Raw genomic sequence first — 22,234 nt, 5'->3', positions numbered from 1 at the left:
TATTTTAAATTAGTTTGTTTGCTATCTGTTGAGTTTTAAGAGGTCTTTATACATTCTGCACTCAAATCTTTTATAAGAAATATGATTTAAAATATTTCTCCCAACTTATACTTTACATTTCTTTCTCTTAACAGTGTTTTCTTTTTTTAATATATAAACTTTTTTTATTGAGTTGTAGTCATTTTACAATGTTGTGTCAAATTCCAGTGTAGAGCACAATTTTTCAGTTATACATGAACATACATACATTCATTGTCACAGTCTCTTTAGCTGTGAGCCACCACAAGATCCTGTATATATTTCCCTGTGCTACACAGTACTTAACAGTGTTTTCTGAAGAGAAGTTCCTAATTTTGATGAAGATACAATTTATCATTTTTATTGGATCTTGCATTTTTTTGATGCTAAGAAATCCTTGCCTAACCAAGATCACAAAGATTTTTCTCCAACGTTTTCTTCTAGAATTTTTAAAGTCTTAGATATTATATTTTATTGTATGATGTATTTGTTAAAGTCTGCATGTAATGCAATGTAAACACTAATATCGATAAAGATTTAATCTTTTCCTAATAAATAACATTATTCTCTATACTGTCACTTGTAACATTTCAGCAGACAGTGATGGTCAGTTGTAGACTTGTGATTGATGACTGTACACAGGCATTGAGCAAGCTGCACCTCACAGCCTGCACTGGTGTGTCACAAAGTATTCTTTAGAGATAAGTATTCAATAACTAAGACGACGTTTTTATTTTCGTTTTAAAGAGCTTTCACAGAAAGAACGGTCAATCATTTAACAGACTTCTAAAACATAAAACATAAGAAGTATTCAATCTAAAACTGACTGATGACTTAGAAAGAAATTAAGATTGATGATTCTGAAAGGTAAAATTAGTACCACAGCAATAACTGTGACATTTGAAGATTCTCAAATAGATGTAATTCTCAAATAGATTTAATAGTAGTAATTTGAAGATACTTCACTGAGAAGAGTAGAGATCATACTGAGGGAACAACACTACCATCTTTGCAATTTGTTTTGTCAGTTGGATTTGTTTCTTTTATACAATGAACAAATCTTTGTTTAAATTTAACTTTGCTAAATTAACTTAAATTACAAATGTAATCAACATCTTTGTATTACAATAAAATGTTTCTAATGACTGCTGCCTTGCCAACACTTAATCATGCAATACCTGGAAGCCACTGAAGGAAAAACTGTTTCAATGCATGCTGTTTCTCAGACCGGGAAGTGTCAGTCAGAGATGAAATATCTGAATAAAAACTTCCCCAATTCTGTATAACTTCTGTGATTTATTTTCTAATCGACCTTGTGCAACATGGAAGAAAAAAACAATTGTGTACCATTTGCTTGACTATTATAAGTCTAGACATTTTTTAATATTAGAAGCATATGCCTAAAGGGGGAAGATAGAGAATATAATATGTTGCATTTGTCTGATTCTTTTGATGAGTTTTTTCTTCTGAAATCACTTTCAAGATTTTTATGTATTTGATATATTTAATATGTTTCCATTCAAAACTCCTCTGATTCAAAACTAATTTAATTTTTTTATAAACATGAACCACTGCCTAACTTGGATAAGGCTAATGACTTATTGTCTTCTTTATAATTTCTTTCTCTGAAATTAAACTTTTCACCCTATCATTTCTCATCTTTCTCTTTTTTTGGTTGCTGTTGCAGTACTATGGCATTGCACACACACGCAAGCGCGCGCACACACACACACACACCCTTCTTCTCCACTTTGCTTCACAACCAAATGGAAAGTAAACCAACTGAGTCAGCATACAAACTCCAAAGCTTCCCCTCTTCCCCTAGGTTGGTAGTTTTACTTATTTATGTAGACATTTGAGCTTCTGCATACTAAATCCATGATTTAGGCACACTTACCCAGTCACTGACAGTACTGTATTGCCTCTCCCAAGAGAGCAGATGGCTTTAAACCTTCTTGACAAGGTTGACTTTATCCCACAAGGAAGGGGCTGGGATCAACATAGACAGGTTTTTTGTTTTTTGTTTTTTGGTCTAAACTGACCATTAGTATAAGTGTCTTCTCCTCCTTGGTGAGGATTGAAAGAGAGAAAGGAGAGGTGCCAGAATTGAGACACTAATGAACTAACTTCACTTTGAATGAAGTAACAGATACGGGAGAGAAGGCTTGTAGACTTCCTGCATAAAAAACAGGAAATACAAACAAGCAGAAACTATTTGACATTAGGTTGTTACTCAGAAGATTGCTAAACCATAGTCAGTAAGTGGGAGTTGATATAGGAATCCTGCTTTTCAGGTAAGATGATGTTTCATGGGTAAGGTGTTAGCACTGGTAGAGGTTTTCGTTAGTCATCAAGCTAATGCAAATTAAAGAGCCAGGGCTAGGATGAGGTGAGGCGCCCCTCGAGGACAAAATTTAAGGGAGTGACAAGAAACCACAGGTTTCAATCAAGAGAAATGATATTTTGATGCAACATTAAAAAAAAAGAAATAATAATAAACAATTCATATCAAAAGTTTAAAGATAAGATAGGACCTGTTGGCTGGGCCACAAAGAGACATCTACTGGAATGCGTAAAATTTTAAGACTACCAATACCAAGTATTGTCAAAGATGTAAAATAAATAGAACATTGGTAAGTTTCTAGTAGGAATATTAAAATTTACAGCCATTTTGGAAAACGTTTTAACAGTTTCTAATGAAGTTAAACATACGCTTACTCGGTGACCCAGCAATCTCAGACTCATCCTGGTATATCCCGAGAGAAATAAAAGCATATTTTTACCAAGACTTGTACAAGATGCTCATAGCAGGTATATTAATAAGCCAAAGACTGGAAACAACTTGACCGTTCATTAGCAGAAGAAAAGATAACTCAGTCATGCCATATTCATAATATGTGATCTTCACAGAAAACCACGTGGGAAAAAAAGTAACATAAGATTAGCTGTTGTATGATTCCGTTTATATAAAGCTCAAGAACAGGGTAACAAATCTACAGTGATAGAAACTAAACAACCAAACTTAAAAAATACAAATAAACATGTACCTTTGCTGGGTGTTGCCTGGAAAGGGACTGACAGAAATAGTCATGATGGAATTTTTTTTTTTCCCCTTTGGGCATGTGCACTTGCCAAACCCATTCAACTCCATAATTAAGATCAATACCTTGGATCACATGTAAAATGTACCTTCATTTAAAAAGAAAAAGGGCATTGGGGAACAGAAGGAAAACTAGAGCAGTGTTTCTCAACTTTTTTTTCATTATTCCCTCCTTAAGCAGGGTTTTGAACATTTTTTTCCCTAATTGCCCCTTCATCTATGAAACTTTAGTACCATAGCTACATCTATTAATATACTTTTCATATAGCTGTGCTTCATACATAATATGGTAAAGTTCTTTTTTACTCTTTCCTCAATAACTCATTTTCACTTGCTTGGGGGCAATATTACTCCTACTGAGAATGCATGGACGAGGGTTAAGTGGGTTCCACAGTTGGCTGTCAGACCATCAAAGTGATATTTAAACATTCATCTTAACTCCCCTATGAGAAATTGGCCCAATAACTAAAGTAGTTAGGGAAGAATTTAATTAATTTTCTTGAAAAGGTGAGGTAAGGAAAGTGATATTTAAAATGTTAGGACAGATATTAAATATAAAATTATGCATAAAAATTTATAGACAAAAAGATAATTGATTTTATTCATTAACAGCCATCTGTATTAAACATTTTGAATATTTTCAAACTGATAGTTTATTCTGCATCAGAACTGAGGCTTCAAGCAAAGTGGGAGCAGAATTTTATAATATGGAAATATAAAAAACATTCATTAATTTACTTCAACAGGTGTCTATGCACCCTTAATTTCCCCCCCTTTCTCCATTGTAAGGCCTGCTTGAAAAAAATTCTAAATGAAAAAGCTCTTGCTACTTTTACGTTGCTCAGAGCTGGATATATTCCAGAAATATAAATGAAGTTTTTCTTTTACCATTTGCTTACAATAAATAGCTTTGCAACTCAGTGGTCATCAGACTTATAACCAAATATTTATTCCATATCTGTTTTCTTTTCTTTGAATTTTACATGACTGGCAAAGCTACACTTTGAAGTTGTAAGCTATATTATGCTGGTGTATCAGGCAAATGAGTGTTTGATGGGGTGTGCTAAAGTGAGCTAAAAATAAAATCCCATCTGTTCACCTTTCAGACTACACTGCATCAGTACCCTGCATATTGGGTACTACATAACTTAATGAAACACAAACACAAATTTTCTTATTTTTATCTGTCTCTAACAGTAAAAGTAGGCTACTTTTAAGAGGAAACAATTCATGTATGAATTTTAGGAAAGCAACAAATCTGTGTATTTGTCAAGATAAGCTGAACATCAATAAAAGTATACAATCCAGTATCTGTTTTAGGTCCAAGAAAAATAAAACACTTAAGAATGTATATTACAAAATTCTGATCACTTCTGTCAAGTGTTTGGAATGATATAATACATTTTAAGGTAAGTATATGCCAAAATATTTTTCACCTATAGAATAATTTATCAATTGGACAATATATATCCTTGCACATGAATTATTACGCTACCTGGCCAAGTAAAGTAAAACCTACTGCTTCATTTATTTTACTTTTACCATCAGTCTTCATATCCTTTTAAGCATTAAACCTGTTCCTTAATACTGTCTATGCTGTAAATGTTCTGGTTGGGCTTTACTGAGTCAACAAGCCTGATGATAAACAGAAAAAAAAAGTGTTCTTGCAAATCCATTGTGGTGTTCGATAGAATTCAACAATGCACTTTTGTTAAAAGCGTTTTAAAATAACATTCAATATTTAATATTTACTATGGATATTTTATTATCCAGTGATTAGAAGACACATTTAAACTCAAATAGACAGAGTCCTTTCACCTATTTATCAGAACCAGTTCTGACAGATTTCATTGAACTCCTGAGACCACAACTATTATTGGAAGTATTCCATTTTGAGATATAACACTACAGTGTACGAGTAGGGTGGTAATTCTCTTTTATACCCAACATACTACTTGACGGAAATTTATCCATATTTTTTTCTCTTGAGGCAGAATTATTTTCTTTTACATCGATGGTTGCATTTCTTTCCTTGTCCTTGACAAGGAAAGGTATGATCATATTCTTTAGATCCTTTCCTTTCCATTTGCCTATTCATTCACATACAGATATTTTAGTCAAAATCAAAACAAGGTGAGATGCAATTCAACAAAATATTTTTGGAAATACCTGCTCTTGAGTAACAGAAAGATTCTGAATCATCTTCTCTGAACCTGTCCTTCTGTCTTATTTTCTGGTTTCTCACAGCACTTTGCTTTGACTATGTAATTTGATTTCTATTTTCTTACATAACCCACTTGTCTGATGGCTCAGTTTTACTATTATATTTAGTTTGATAGAGTATGCATATAATTTATTACCCAAACAAGGATATTCTAAAGAGTGAAACAGAGCACTCTTATCAACTGGAAAAAGGATCATAAATCAGGCCTGTCCTGGGATAACGTGAATGAGTGGTCCATTTAAGGTCTGACCACCTTAGTACAGGATTTCTGGTATTTGTCCTTCATCCCCATACAGTGATGATACCTGAAACTCAGTACTTCTCGCTTGACCCACGGATGGACCAAATAGTCCACCTTTAATTTTATACACCCTCCAGGAGAGACAGATATAATGTTTCTTGAATTATCAGTTATCTATCACTTTTATGCTCTGCCTTATGAGATCTTCAGGTTAATTTCCTCTCTTTTAAATAGCTCGTGTTGTCTATTCTGATTTAGCCTCTTCTGCAAGCTCTCAACTATGTTCAAAACTCTAGAATTGATCTCTTTATCTCTGCAAGTTTTGGGAAAACATTAGATAAATCCCTATACATGCTACATTTCAATATATTCTCAATGTGTAGTGGAAAAGAAGGAAAGTTGTCTCTTTTTCTAAGCAAACTTTTATAGTTTAATATCAAATACACATATTTACCTATCAAAGGGGGTGTCAGTAACTAAAAAAAATCCTTATCTATTTTATATGAGTATCATGGGATTTAGAACTGTTAAGTAAAATATCATCAAATTGTAGCAAAACGAGAAGAAATTGATTAGATGCCTGAATGCAGAATCGCTCTAAATTCACTTCTTGGCAAGAGTAAATGAACATTTAGAAAGGATTCTTACTGTTGTGGTATGGCAGCAATACTTTTTAAGGCAATAAATCTTAAAATTAAAGCCTTAAAAGTAAATTATTTTGTGAGTCTAATGTTTTATGAAACAGAATACAAACACTGTAATCAAAGAAGAAGGAGAATTTAGACTAATATTTCTGACTGGCTGGACCATCTTATTCCGTAATTATAGCACTCAGGAAAATATCAAGTAAGCAAAAATATTTCAGTAGATAATCCAAAGATTTGTTGGTACTAGAACTAAATTAAGATGTGATAGTGAAGGAAAGAACACATTGTTTTAAAAGTACTCCAGAAAAATTTAGCATTAGATATACAAGTTAGTGTTTTTATGAAGTATAGAACACAGCACAAAACTTTTTCAGAAAATGTGTATCATATATTAATTTTGAGGTGGATACATGTTACATATTTTCAGTGTGTGTGTAAGATTTTTAAACATAAAGGCCATTTTAATTTTAAACATGCGCCCTATTTTGCTCTTAGGATAGCAGACACATTTCAAAGCCACGCACTGGCTACTTAACAGTGCTCACCGACATTCCAAATGCCAAGGGCCAGGGCATTTTGTGGTAGTATCAATCAAAGTACGAGAATTGAATAAACTTTATTTTGTTTTCTTTTTACTAAAAATTCAGAAGCTTTTTTTCAAAAGTAAATGAATTTCAGTAGAATATGACTGAGGCTATTTGAGCTGCTGTTCTTTGAAGTGAATCTACCTCCTTATCACCATTTCAATGGGTTCAACTTTTTTCCACCTTACTGAGTAAGACTTATCTTATTTCCTTTAGTAACCATAGACTTTCTTTCAAACTATCAAGTGTCTACTAACCTGCACAACCTGGTGTATTGTCATTTGAGAAATATTATGTTGTATCATTTTCTACTTTCATTTATTTTGACAAGAACAATCAGATTTGAAAGCCAGATGATTCTTCTAAAGAGCTGTTTAAAAATACTTTATTTTACCTAACTTTCATTGTCTAGAAAAGAATATACTTATTAAAATGATTACTTAGATCATTTACAGAATTTCAATCAGCACAATGGATAAAATCATATCGGAGACAGCTCATTAACTAAACAAGAGCTGACAATAATAACCAGACAGTTCGTTTACCACATGGGAATTATCTTCCATTAAATAATACACTTAAGAGGAAAAGTTTTCAGTGAAACATGTATACATATGGGAAAAACTTTCTGGTCTTAAAGACAGTTTAATTAAGAAACCAATACATGCATACATACATTCTCACCTCATCTAATTTAAAAAAAATAAAACTTATGTCAGTAATGTTTTTAGGTTTTATTTGCTTCTTCTCTGCAGCCTTGAATTACTACTTTCTATCTTAATAAATGTAGCGGATAGTAGTACAAATCAGTTAAATGATGTATATGTATTTTGCAGTTGGACAACCCACTACCAGTTGGTGTCCTGGCTTATTATCCAACAAGAAGTGATGGATTGCTAGAATCGAACTAAAATAATGCTGGATGTGAGTTCTAGAAAAGTTACTAGTGTGAAAATCCAGAAAATGGATATTATGTACACTTAAACTGAAGGGAAACAACTTTTATATCAAGAGCCAATCTGCCTTTTAGTAAAACTGTGTCTTGGGACATTGTTTAGCAAAGTATTTGCCATTGAATAACATCACAGAATACCGTGTATTATTTTAACATGTAATCCCAGTGTGTGTTAAGTGTGTGTTGCACTTCTGCATGATTATGACCACACAGACACTCTTGGACAGGGATGTAACATGAGTTTTTATGTATGTGTGTATGAGGTGTGGGTATGTGTAATATGCATGAATTTGCTAAAGCTGTATTTTATTATCCTGGTACTGAGCATACTACCAGATAGAAGGGTCCATCTTTGAGCTTGTTATAATCTGTTTAATAATATTTTTTTCTGTGTTCAGAGCACTATAGTGAATATAATGTTAGATTGAAGTGGAGATCTGAAATCTTTATTCAGAATTTTCAAAACTTTCTACATGACCTTTGATGAGTTATTTAACTACTTTGTGCCTTACTTTACAGATCATAAAAGAAGTTGATAGTTAAGTGTATAAAAAGATGATTTCCCCAGTTTTGAATGTTTATGATTTTCTATAACATAAAGAAATTCTTCTTTAACTTTTCCACTAGAATTTAATTTCTCTCCAGGGTTGGATTAGAAAATGATCCTCTGTGGTCATTAGCATAACTTAAATTAAAAATTTCTATGAGATAACACACAGAAGAATGGATGCAAAAAAAAAAAAAGTTCTACCAGCTTTATCTTTTTGGCTTGACCAAAAATTTCGTGGAACATTTCTCATTTTATGGAACCACAAAATGTCAGCAGGAGAAAAAGCATTAAAAAAAATTCCTGTGCCCATCACTTTTTAGATGTAAATTAAATTTATGTTCTGAGTTGTATTTGTATTTAAGCATACATTTTTTAAAAGAAGGAGTAATGATAAATAACATTCACTGAGTATGTACTATGTGACAGTTACCGTGCTAAGCATGTAACAAGGTCAATTTCATGCAATCCGCAGAACTACCCTGAAATGGATTACCCTGTATGGACTTGGAAACAGACTTTAACTCTGAAAAAGTGGTACTTCTAGTACAAAAATTTTTTTAATCTCATAAAATCATAGATCTAGAAAGTCTTCATCTATTTTCCTGCCTCTAGGCTTGACTCTACATAAAACATCCCAGAAAAATTAAAATTTTTTTTTTTTTTCAGAAAAAACCTTCAGGGAAAGCAATTAACTTTCCTTGCTTGGAGTTTAAGCAAGTTGTACTATTGGCAAATTACTTTTCTATCTAGTCTTGACTCCATTTTACCCTATTCTGAAACTATAGCTTTTATAAATTTCATGGAAATTATAAAATATCCATTAGCATATTTCACATGATAAATTGTCATATACATGAAGACAATTTTTAAATACTGATGCAGAGAGTGTTAATTGTGATAACTGGCAACACTGCCTTCATTTAAGCTAGTGGCAAAAATAGCCCACTAATGAGAGTTAGATTAGAGAATTTAAGATGCTGGAAAAGAGTTATAGATACTTTAAGTGGTTGTAGCATTGAAAATAGAGAAGGTAATAACCCTGGCATATGGTTCTGAAAATAAATGACCATAAGAGAAGAGAAGGGGGCACAGGAAGACAAATGGAGAAGTTCAAGTCCACATGAGAACCTTGGAAACCAGGGATATGAAATCCATTGTGACGAATCTCCCGCAGGGCCTCATTCTAATCACCTTTCTTGTCTCGCCCATCACTGCCTCATATTTGTTGTTTTATTAGATTATTATTTTTTTCTTTTTGACTGTTTTTAAGAACAATTACCATCCAAGCCTCTATTGTTCCATTCTGTCCCTTTCCTTCCTTGTTTTACCACTTCTGTAAAGAAACCAATTCCTACACCTAAGCATAAGCAAAGAAAATAAATTGTAATTACAAGGAGAAAGGTGGTTAGTTTTTGTGTTTGTTTTACTGCATGAGTCTATGTCCAAACCAGCCATTCCCTTTAATACTCTTAAAGTGTAATATAGTTCAGCTATGAAAAGTGTTGCTGATAAGCATTGCTTTATTTCTAAGAAAAATACAGTATCTTTAAAAATTTCCCTACAGTTAACCTAAAGTAAGGATTAAGTAATATTATATATGTATATATGGATAAGTATACACATATACCAGTTAATCTTTACTGATATATTTTACATTAATTACTTTATTTTACATTAATGGCTACCAATAAAATTAAAAGTAAATAAGAAAAAAATTACAAAAATAAATAAAACCTGAAAATTCAGAGAAAATGATCTCTGTGTGAAAGTGGGAAAATAATCCTGAAGTTTCAAAGCAAAAGTCAATTAACATAAACAACAGATTGTTCAATGGCTGGTATTTTCTTGTATTTCAAAATAGTTTGTAGGCATAAAAACCAAATATGAAGCACACTAATGTGTTTACAAAATTACATTTAGTTTTTATATACTTGACCAAAGACTTACAATGCTGAAAAGAGGATTGTTTTACCAAAGTTGTTCACATTTTTCACATTTTCTTCTACTTTCCTAGTCCAATTGGTAACACAGATCACCAATATAAAGGGGTTTTTAGAGGATTTAAAAACACATATCAAGATTCTTGATCAATTTAGGGATCACAAATTTTTATCAAAAATAAAAATAATTCTTCAAGACCACAGGGTCACATTTGACTAACCACAATATGAGTCACATATGTGACTTAAAATTTGCTAGCAGTATATTTGTAAAGGAAAAAAATAAACTGGTAAAATTATTTTTAATATTTGAAATATGTTAATATAGAATCAACTTAAAATTATTGATGAGGTATTTCACATTTTTTCTTTTTTTTTTAAGTTTTGAAATCTAGCATGTATTTTACATGTATCTATATCTAAATCTGTAGTGGACAGTGCAGCACTGTGACATGTGAGAACAACTTCAGTACCAAGAAGGTAAATAATATATGAATTTGAAGTTCTCTGATCTGGGAAAATTACAGACTCTGTTGTTTTGACTGACCTGTTGCTTTTTGGTTTAACACCTTAGGATCATGATCTCTATTTGGATGTCCCTATTTCCAACAAACTAGCCCATTTTTGTCCTTCACAGCCTCAGGTAGCCCAGAGGAACCATCAGTAACTCAGATCTAGTTTAACTTCCTTATTGATACACATTTGATTCTACATACTCTTCACAAGCAGTCTGGAAACTTGTTTTCCAAGCTGATTTCCCAAAGCCTAAGAACAATTGCTAAAGTCTCCAAACATCGTATCTACTGAGCCACTGTCAACACTTCTCTGTCTTTAGAAACTGCCACTTCATAGTTTTTCCTTAGAGATGAAAGAAAATAAAAGGCTACTGCAATATTTGAGCAGAAAAATTCTAAATATTTTTCTCTGAAAATAATTAATTAAAATTGAAAACTGTCAATATTGGAAGAAAGAATTCAACTCCCAAGGACTAGAAATGGAAAACAGAAACGGAATATTGAAATAAGTGTAATATATATAACAGGTATATACTATGTATGCCTAGAAATAGCGATTCCATTTGTCAATGTTGAATTTGGCTACAATTTACCATTTATCCTTCACATCAAAATATTGTCCCATAATGAAAATTCCAGTGTGCTGATTTTAAACCATTAGAGTGTATTCCAAATTTGTTTCTGTGCTACTGGGACATAAAATGTCATGACAGTCCATCACTATCTTCTGAATACGATTTTCTATTTCAAATGTTTTATTCACTGTAGCATTTCTTAAACATTACAGATGATAAAAAGAGGTTAAAAAACACGCCATTCCACTTGTTACTGTTTGGCTTTTGCATTATGAAAACTGCATTTAACCTTTTATTTCCTAGAGCAGAAACTATATAAAGGTATGTGAGTTGTGTAATAGCCATACTATGAGTGAGCTCTTTATGCCTCCAGGAAAGTACCCTGACATTCACTATTTAATGCTTTAAATTTGTGCTCTCGTAAAGGTCAGAGAGAAAAGAAAAATTTTAAGGCACTAAGTAGAGGAAATGTGGGGGGAATTTGTTGAATGACTGTTTTAAAAGAAATCTAATATTTTCTAGATGAGTTGAACCATTAAGAATGTACGTGATTTGTTACCATAATAAAAATGTCTTTCAAAAAGAGGTCATCCTTAAGAAATCTATGTGACATCTAAACCTACAACCAAAATTGTAATTACAGAGAACATATCAGGCATCTCTTACAGCCTGTACCACCATTTCTGGAATCATAACATCAATTTCCAAACACATCTGAAGGATTTAATATATTTTCCACTATTAATCTGGTGATTGCTCATGAAGAAGCAAAGCCAATATGCCAGACAACTTCTATTAGTATTTTCCTTAAAACCATTTTCTCTTAGTAATTACAATCTATTTTAAGCTTCCAAAGAGATCGACAAACCATAGAGAAAAAGTATTAAAATATTTTCATATTAATTGTTTATGGACATATGGTGCTGGTCCTTCAGGGAAAAACCCTATTAAGCAGTTGTACTTTTTTTTCAAAGTATGCTGTTAGATGAATTATATGACAAACTATTTCTTATTCTTATAATAAGGAAAAGTATCATATAAGTCTAACAAGAAATAAAATCATGCAACTTTTTATTTTCAATAGTGACATTGCCTGGACAATTCAAATCGTCACAAAATAATTTTTCCATAAGAAATATATACACACTGGAAGTCTCCGTATTTTCCCATGAAAGAATGGAGTTTCCATGTTTTCAGGCCAATCTTTCTTTCTATCCCCAGTCTCCAAATGTAGACACACACATAATAACCAGTAAGTGTAAAATAAAACTATTTTAAAAACAATAGCAAGTTGGAGTGGTACCATTAACAATAAAATATAAAGTGATTTCTAAGTGTTCCCTCTAAATTTTACCATTTATTCAGATTTTCACGAAGAGTAATTGATTTTTTTCAACATAAAATTTCTAATGTCTTTTTTCTTTTTCTGTAGTTGATAAACTTGCCACCCCATTGTTTCCTTCCTTCTACCTATTTAAGGCAACAGTTCCTGCAGTACGTAATTGCCAACTTAGACTTACCAAAACAGGACTTTCCTTATTATCTCTCCCCACCACACACCCACAATGGTGAAATTCTTTTGATGGCACACCAGTGGCCAAAGAATATAGTAGGAGATCTTCACACGGGCATTAAAGATTATTCACACTCTGATCATCAACTACTCGCTACACTGCTCTCCTATTAACCTCTCAACTAGTCTATTTATACACAAAGAGGAGGTAAAATATAAAGAAAAATAAGAAAGTTAAAAAGGGCCACTTGAAGGACAGGCTACAATCTTAGCAATGCACTATTTTTCAACCTAGAAGTTTGCTACATCATTATTCATTGTGCCTTCATTTATTTTTCTACACTTTCCTATATGGGTAATATTTGTCAATAAAAAGAATTTCCACATTCATATTCTTTCCCACAGAAAAGAACATCAAGTACAGGAGGCAAAATATCAGACTGTTCTCAGAGTTCTCTAGAGCAGAGTTCCATGTGAAAAAGAGTAGAGGTACTTTCAGAGTTTAGAAAACTAAAATGAACCCAATGACTGTCTTTCCTACATTTATAAAGAAAATAGCTACGCCTAAGAAAGAAATAATACAATATAGAATATTACATTTTAAAAAATATGATTTGATCATAAATAACACAAGATCGAAGTGACTGAAAGAGTGATGATGAAAACTGAATAAGCGTAATTGTGAAACTAAAACTTCAGGGAACAACTGATACAGATTAAACTGTACACTTCATTCTATGCATCCAGATGAGCTAAGTGATACAGTAGTAATACACATCTCAGTATCTCAATGGCTTAGCACAACAATTATCTTTGAATTACACTGTATACCACATCCAGACACAGGTCAGAAGTGGGGCCCTGCCAATGGTAGCTCCTCAGGGAGCCAGGCTGAGGAAAGGATTCATCTCCAAGGAAGCTCCCGTCGTCACTCTAGCAGTGGGAACAAAGCCTGACAAATCCTACAGGGGTTTTAAAAGCTTCCACTCACATATTTTTGGCCAAAGAAGTCACAAGGCGACATTCAGTTTGAATGGGGATGTCTATGGACTGAATTATGTACCCCCTCCAAATTCATGTGCTGATGCCCTAGTTTCCAGTGTGATGTGTTTGGAGCTAGAGCTTTTAGGAGTTAATTAAGACTAACTGAGGTAATAAGGGTGAGGGTCGGTGGCCTTATCAGAAGAGGAAGGGAGAGAGATATCTGTCTCTCTCCAGGTGCACACATCAAAGAAAGGCCAGGGAAGGACACAGTGAGAGGGGACCTGTGTGCAAGCCAGAAAAAGAGCTCTCGCTGAACCCTACAAAGCCAGCACTCTGACCTCAGACTTCCAGCCTCCTGAATTGTGAGAAAATACCTTTCTGTTGTGTAAGCCACCAGCCTATGATATTTTGTTACGGCAGCCTGAGCTGACTAAGGCAGGGATAGAAAGTACAATTCTACCATATGCTTGGAAAGCAAAGAGCCAGAAATATTTATGAACAGCACTACTGTATACCACAATTATAAATATTTAAAATGTAAAATTAAAAATATGAATAACAAAAATTGGCAGAAGAACAGGGAGATGGAAGTAAAGCAAAAGTGTGTTGTTAATTTGTTCATTTTTCATAGCAGAAAAGGAGTAGATATAATAAAATTGGAAAAACTGAGCTGAAAAGAAGAACTAATAATTTTTCATAATTTACTTAAGCTTAGAAGAATTTTGTTAGAATAGAACATCTCTTGTTATGAAGGAATAAAGTTTTGGCTTCAATGATTTCTTTAGTATCACTTCAGTTTTTTATTAATGCAAGTATAAAATTTAATATTTATTTTGATAAATAACATGTTTCGTGTGATTTCATTCTTATATTATTTCTATTTATTTTTCTCTCTCAGTTTTTGATTCATTCTCTAAGTGTATATCACATTGAACACCTCAAGTGATTTTTAAAAAATTTTCACAAAATCCAAATGCCAACTATAAGTCATTAAATATTAAAATTGTATCAACAATACAACCAATGTAATCATATAATACTTACTCCTTTTGACTACTTTAAAAAATGTTCTTTTAAACCCTTTAAGGAAGTTCACCTACCCTGTGCCTTAAGTGTATGAGGGCTAGCACTCAAATTAGCCATGACTGCTTCAACCTGATGTCCTTTTATTGACTTTTCTCATAATTGCTATAGGATTCCCAACATTCCTCTAAATTGTAAGACAACTAAAAAGATGCAGTATTGTAACTGTTGATGCATTGCAACATATTTTCTCTAATTAAAAAATAAACAGTGCTGTACACAAGAGTTAGTTTTACACTCCCAATTCTACTGTCTGCTGTCTGGTAATGGCTTTCCTGTGGGGTAAATCCTGTGCGTATGGGTAAACAAAGACACAGGCCTGATATCACAAAAATATGTCTTAGTTTTAATCTTCTTGTAGCTTTTCATCATTTTTTTTTTTTATTATGAAATGTGCTTCTCAGTATTTCCCTGCATTACCAGAATTTCCAGAGACAGTCTGACAATTTGGGGATGAGTTTTCATAAACACTTGCACAAATATTTTATGACATAAAGAAAATTACTTTCCTTCCATGTAGAAGGATTAAGACAAAATAAAGAAGGAAGAATGGTGCTACAATTAAGTCATATTTTTAGGAAAATAATTTTCCAGGTCAGATAGCAGGAAGTAAAATTCATTAAGAAGTTCTGGAAGCTCAGTCACACTTAATGTATCAGGTCTGAGATTCTTTGTTTATTTGCTGCAGTTTTAGCGATCAATAAAGACTATCACATCCTTAGTATATTTTTCCTCAAAAATGAGTTCTTAGACCTTTAAGAGAGGGGAACAAGAAAAAATAGAAAAAAAAAAAACTTGTGTTTGAGATGATCAATTGAAGGAAATACTTTTAAGTTATCCTTCTGAAGGAGATACTTTTTTATATGTCTACCTTGTATCAATTTTGATAATGCAATATTAAAATCCATGCAGCATATGATTTGGATTATATTAGATTATGCACCTGTGTATACTGGAAAACTATAGTATATTGATACAAGTTTGACCTTTACTTTTGAAATAGAATATACTCATTCAGGAAAAAGATTATGTTTTGTTTTAAATAGCCTATATGAGGTTGATTGACTAACATGATATTTCCTATTTAAGTTTTTAAGTCTTTACTATTGCCATTTATGTCATAAAATTATCTTTCTTTGACTTTCCATAATTTTGAGAATATTTTTATTAATATTATAAAAAGTGATGAATATTTTTCAACTATATGGCAATAATTAAAATATCTTTCATAATTATTCTTTCTTAGTGTATATATGAGTATACCAATAAGAGCTATTTAGGTACAATTAATTAATCTATACCTCAATGAAAATATACTGCTGAAATAGAAATTTATAGTTTAAGGATATTCCAAGGCTTGAAAAACTTTCTGAAAAATCATAATTGATAGTACTAATACTTCTCTAAGCCTGTACACTACTAATCACAGAACAAAATAGCTGACAAACAAGTTTGAAATTTAAGAAAGAATATGAATTTGGAATTCAAAAAGTTTCAGAAATTTCTCAATAACTATTTCCAAAATGTTCCTTCTTTGACATAACATGCTCACATCGCATCACAAAGCATATAATTTTATAGAATCTATTATGTCCTAACCATTAACTACTCAAAATAACAGAATATTCAGCATATAGATATGTGTATGTGTGTGTGTGTATATATATATATACACACACATATATATAACTGTCATGCATTAACACTGTCTTCTGAACTACATAAAAGCCATTACAACAAAAACTATGACAGGGCTATTGTATGTCTAGTTATATAATTTATATGTGCTTAATAATTATCAATAACCACCTCCCATATTCTCATGAGGAAAGAGAAAGATTGATATTCCATGAGATCCATGTGCACTTAAAACAATGTGCTTTTTTCGCCTGATCTTGAGACTCTCTACATGAAACGAAATACAATGAGGAAATACATATGTTATTTTGAGAAATACGTAAAATGTATGACTTATTAATGTGTTTAAAGTCTCCTGGTTTAAAAAATACAAAGGTGATAAATATCTTGCTACCATACACAATTTTGAAACGGAGGCATATCTTGAGGCAAAAAAGTCGTCTATCTTAATTCAAGGAATATGAATATGACGGTAGGGATCAAGGGAAAAACAAGAAAGGTACACCAAGCTCTGATAGTAAAGGACATGGTAACTGAAGTTTTATTTATTCAATTTATTATCACCACTAATAACAACTTAAGTATACCGCAGATTCAGAGAGCATGTGAATTTTACAGAGAAAACATTCCCCAAGTAAGTGTAAATTTCTAGGTACTGTTTCACTTTAGCAAGAAGTTTTCTTCAGTTCTGCTGACACATCATTTCACCCCTTTCTTAACCCCCAGAGATCAATTTGGACTATAAAAAAAGTCTATTCAGCTTCAAGGCTTATAGTAAAATCCATCTTTACAGTTCTACCCTTATTTGCATATTGATCTCTACTCCCATGAGTGTAGAACACCCCACCATGTGCGAGACCAAGCGAAGACAAAGGCCAGAGGCTAGAACCTAGCCAGCGCCTGCATACCTGCTGTCTAAAGTCTTCAAAGTTTGTCCAAAGTGTTTATACTCTTAGGCCTGAGGAGGTTTGTTTAGTAGTATTTATTCTATGCTTGGCCATCTATTAAAAGGAATGTGTATTACCTATTTCCATTCACTTTAACATAAGGATGTGCTAGGAAGCAAAGAGCTTTCAAAAATCTTTTAAATTTTGGACTTTGCAGAAATTGAAAAACATGAAGAGAATTTCCAAAATCTAACATGAGAAGTACCATTAAAATCTGACCAGCGAAAGACAAAAAGATCTTAAGCAATCTAACTGGATGGAAGGTAACAATGCATTTCAATCTATAATACTGTTGTAAGGTAATACTGTTTTGGAGGATCAGACTATGAAATGTCCTTAACAGCAAACTGTCTTGTGACTCATTTAAGAGCCCTGCTAAATCCATATACAGCTGTTCCATTCAAGAGGGTGAATGTTCAGCTTTGCTAAATACTATGAAGTCACTCCAGTTTGGAGCCTGAACTATGACTCTTCATAAGCTTTTTGGTCTTCTAAGAACAAAATCTGTCTTTGCTCATTAGTGATGGTAGATCATTGACACTCTATTTCCTACTCCATGCTACCTTAGCCCTGGCATGTGACCAGTTCTCACTTGGTGAGCTCCACAATAGTGGTTTTAATGGTGCTAGAAGTGAAACCTTATATTAAAGTAAACACATGCCATAACAGGTTTTCATTAAGGTCCCACTGTAATTTAAGTAACTTCTTCCGGTTACAAGGAGTAATTAATTGAGTGATTAAAATTATTATAATAAATGTTTAATACATTATAAAATAAATTGTACTATGTGTAATAGAAATTAAAAAAAATTTTTAGCCTATGGGATAGCCAGAATTGAAATAGAGTATTTTCTTCCTTCTATCTTCTACACATATACATGATCTTTCTGACACTTTTCCATGTTGGTTTAAGAAAAGGAGAAAAGAAGAGTGTTCCATGAGGTCAGTTAATCTAGTCTTCCAGCATTTTGTTGCTGCTTTTGGCAAATAGTTGTTTGAAACTATATGACCTCAGTCTCCATTACCCACTCAGATACATGATGGAGGCTCTGTTTTAGAAATGTCACTCTAAGTGATGGTGTAATGAAAGAAATGTTAAATATTAATGAGGGAAGAGAAAGTAAAGAGGAATGCAGTCAGAAGCCCATAGTTTCTCACTAAAATTGCCTGAAATGATATTAATTAATATAAAATGATATTCTATTATTATCAATTATACTGTTCCCTATAACTGCACTTATAAATAAATATTTTTAAATTAATGCACTTACAGAAATGTTTAAATTATTTGTCCTCACTGATCCTCTCAATAAAAGACATCAGGCCATCTTTATTTAAATTATTTAAGAAGAATTGATGACATTTACCAAGATTCACCAAGTTCAGTTGGTGAAGTGGCCTTATCCTTTAAGTGAAAATTGCATTTTGTTGAACAATTGTCTAAACTTTACCATGACATTTCCTGCACAGCTTTCAAATAAATTACATGAAGTTCTTTTTTTGTTCTTTTCATAAACTGTTGACCTATTAGACTAAAAATTTTTTTTCTTAAAATTCTCTCTTAGATACTGAAAATAGAGAGAGCTTAAAGTGAAAATGTCACCAAATAAGTGGTTGACCTTTGACAACACATATATTTGTCCATAGAACAAAAGCATATAAATAGTTTGGGAAGAAAAAGCATCAGTTGAAATCATATCACTAAATGAAAGAACAAAGTCGTTTTACTAAGCATATAAAAACTGTTGAAAATAAAGTATAAGAGTTTTTTTTTCTTATTTAAATTTGACATTAATATTGAAAACATGAAATTGGTACAGCTTACTATACCATTTTCTCCCTTAGTCAGAGAAAATAATTAGTAGGAGGAACCTTTTCTGAAATCAGTCAAACTAGACAAGTCCAGATACAGCTTTCTGAAGTGCAAGAGGTTTTCTTTCTTCTTTTCCTTTAAATGGAGGTACTGGGGATTGAACCCAGGACCTCCTGCATGCAAAGCATGCACTCTACCACCGAGCTTTACTTTAAATATAGTAAAGCTTCTTTACTTGAAATATAGGTAAGATGATTCATGCAAAGAGCTTACAACAGGCTTCCATATTTAAAAAGCAATCAGTAAATGGTGGGTACTATTATTATCATCTTTATAATTAAGGAAGTAAAACGTAATTTTATGTTCTTACATTAGGATAATTTTTAATACTCAACGAAGGTAATTATAAATAAAGTCTATAAAATAGCATTTTATATGAAAATTAGTCTAAATCTTTAATTTTATCATTTGAGTTTTTCTATGTAATAAAATTTTAATTTCAGGTTAATAGAGAATTTTTTTAATAGAGAATTTTAACACTCTTCCATAAAATTAATTTCTTGCAATTATATATTAAATATTTTAGGAAAAGACCAAAATTCAATCTATTCAATCACTTAACAAGGTCTTATTCACTTTGCTTCAAAATCCTGCCTCTTCTATGATCTGCACATCCGCTGATATAATTGAAGGCTTCATTCTTTCTTTCCTGGACCACCACAATTGCCTCTTAATTATCCTTTCTACACCCAGCTCCCCTCCACTAGAGGCCAGCTTTGCAATAGCTAATAAAATTATGTTGCTAAAACAATTATCATCATTTTAGTTACCTACTTTATAAAATATTGTTAGTTTTTTATAATTACACTTATAAATTGAACTATGAGTTCCTCAAAATATAGTCCCAATCCATGTTTCCAACAGTAATAAACCCAGTATTGCATCCCAGAATCCCTCACTAAATAGCCATCATTCCCCCAGAGACTACAACTTTAATGCTTTGCATGCATTTATCCTCTGCTTAAAATGCATTCTCCCACCCACACACTTTATCCTTTTAAGACTAGTTAAAAATTTACTTTCTCTTTAGTGTTCCCCAATTTCTCCACAGGAAAACGTACACCATTCCTCTATACTACTACAAAACTGTTCAAAAAGTTACTATATTTCTTAAGGCACAAAACAGACATATTTGTTCATGCTTCTCTTTCTTACTGTTACCCTTTCATTGACTTATTTCCCAGTTGTTATAGGACTTCTAAACTTCCTCTGAATTACAAGACAACTGAAAAGATGTAGTGTTGTAACTGTCAATGCATTGCAACACATTTTCTCTAATTTTTAAACACATCATGAAGTGCTAAATATGAGTTAATGTCACATTCACAATTCTATTGTCTGCTGTCTGGTAATGATTTTCCTTATTGGTAAATCCATGCACACGGTAGATAAAGACCTGAAATCACAAATACATGTCTTTTCAAAAAAAAAATTTCCCTGTTGTTTTTATCATAATTTTTATCACCATGTTTTAATAAATGTTAAATTTAAGAAACGTTAAAAATATCTTCCTTATTGTGCTAATGATCTTTAAAAGTAGGAGCTGTGTCCTATTCATTTTTACTGTTACATATTATAATGCTTAGTATAGAGGAGAGACAGTCAATAAATGCTTACAGAATTAAGGAAAGAAGGGGGAGACAGAGCACAGGAGAGAGGAAAGGACAGAAAAAAAAAAAAGGACAGAGATATGTATTGATCTATTTAGCCTACTCTGCATTTAAAAAGCTACTTACTAGCTCCACTTCTGCATTCTCATTGCTATGTTTCAGGCAGCTGTAATTCTGGCAAAATTTCGTTTATCCCCAAATCAAATACACTTGCTGGTTATACACCTTATCATCAAATGGGTATTTTGGACAAATACCCATTATAAGCACAGAGACAGGAGGCTGGTTAGAGCTGCACTAATTACAATCTACTCTCCTCCTCCTTCCCCCATCTTCTTCTTGCATCTACCTGTCCGCTATAGAGCATAAGATATAGAGAGCAGAACGTCAAATCATTTACAAATTAAAATGCATAGATTATAGGAAACAAGATGTATAGAGTGCAGAGTATGAAGTGTTAAAGAGTAGTTGAAAGCTCTCAGAATTGGCCTTCTTCAGTTACATTATGGCTTCACCAATTACTAGCTTAATGGCTTTGGGCAAGTTACTTAATCTCTCAGGCTCAGATCCCCATTTACAAATGGTGATAAGAGTATTAACTACCACTTGAGATTTCTGTGATGATACTAAATAGATAGGAAGGTATGTAGGTAGGTAGGTAGGTAGATGGATGGATGGATGGATAGATAGATAACTCACATAAAGTACTTAAAACAATGCTTGGAACACAGTAAATGTTCATCAAACATTAGCTGCTATTTTTATTGTATGGAGAGTACCTTAATTTTGACGTTAGTAGTCTTACTATGCATTCACAGACTGTGTTTTTCCATTTTGCGGGAGGTGCCATTCTCCCCTTCATCATCCTACCTATCTTTGTGCCCAGATTTTGAGAGCAGACTTGGAGTAGCAGATGAAAAGCACAGTAAATAAGCACCCATATGATTAGCAGATATTTTCACTTTTCATTCATATGTTTTGGTACACTGTCTGTTAAAATTGGGAAAATTAAGTGCTAACATTAGGCAGCTACTATAATTCAATCATCAGACAGACACACAGGGGATACAAATTTGTACTTATGTGTTCATATCAATTGGCAGAGATATTGAAGAAGAAATTTATTTAACATGGGTGTTTGGAATAGAGGATTGTAAAGATCCTCTAAATTTTATAATTGTCTTTTTGATTTGTTTACTCTGAAAATTTAAATGAACACTTTTTACTTTGTATTCAT

Source organism: Camelus ferus, chromosome 5, assembly GCF_009834535.1.
Source record: "Camelus ferus isolate YT-003-E chromosome 5, BCGSAC_Cfer_1.0, whole genome shotgun sequence".
NCBI lineage: Eukaryota > Metazoa > Chordata > Mammalia > Artiodactyla > Camelidae > Camelus > Camelus ferus.
The sequence above is the reverse complement of the archived record's forward strand: the minus strand, read 5'-3'. Positions refer to the sequence as shown.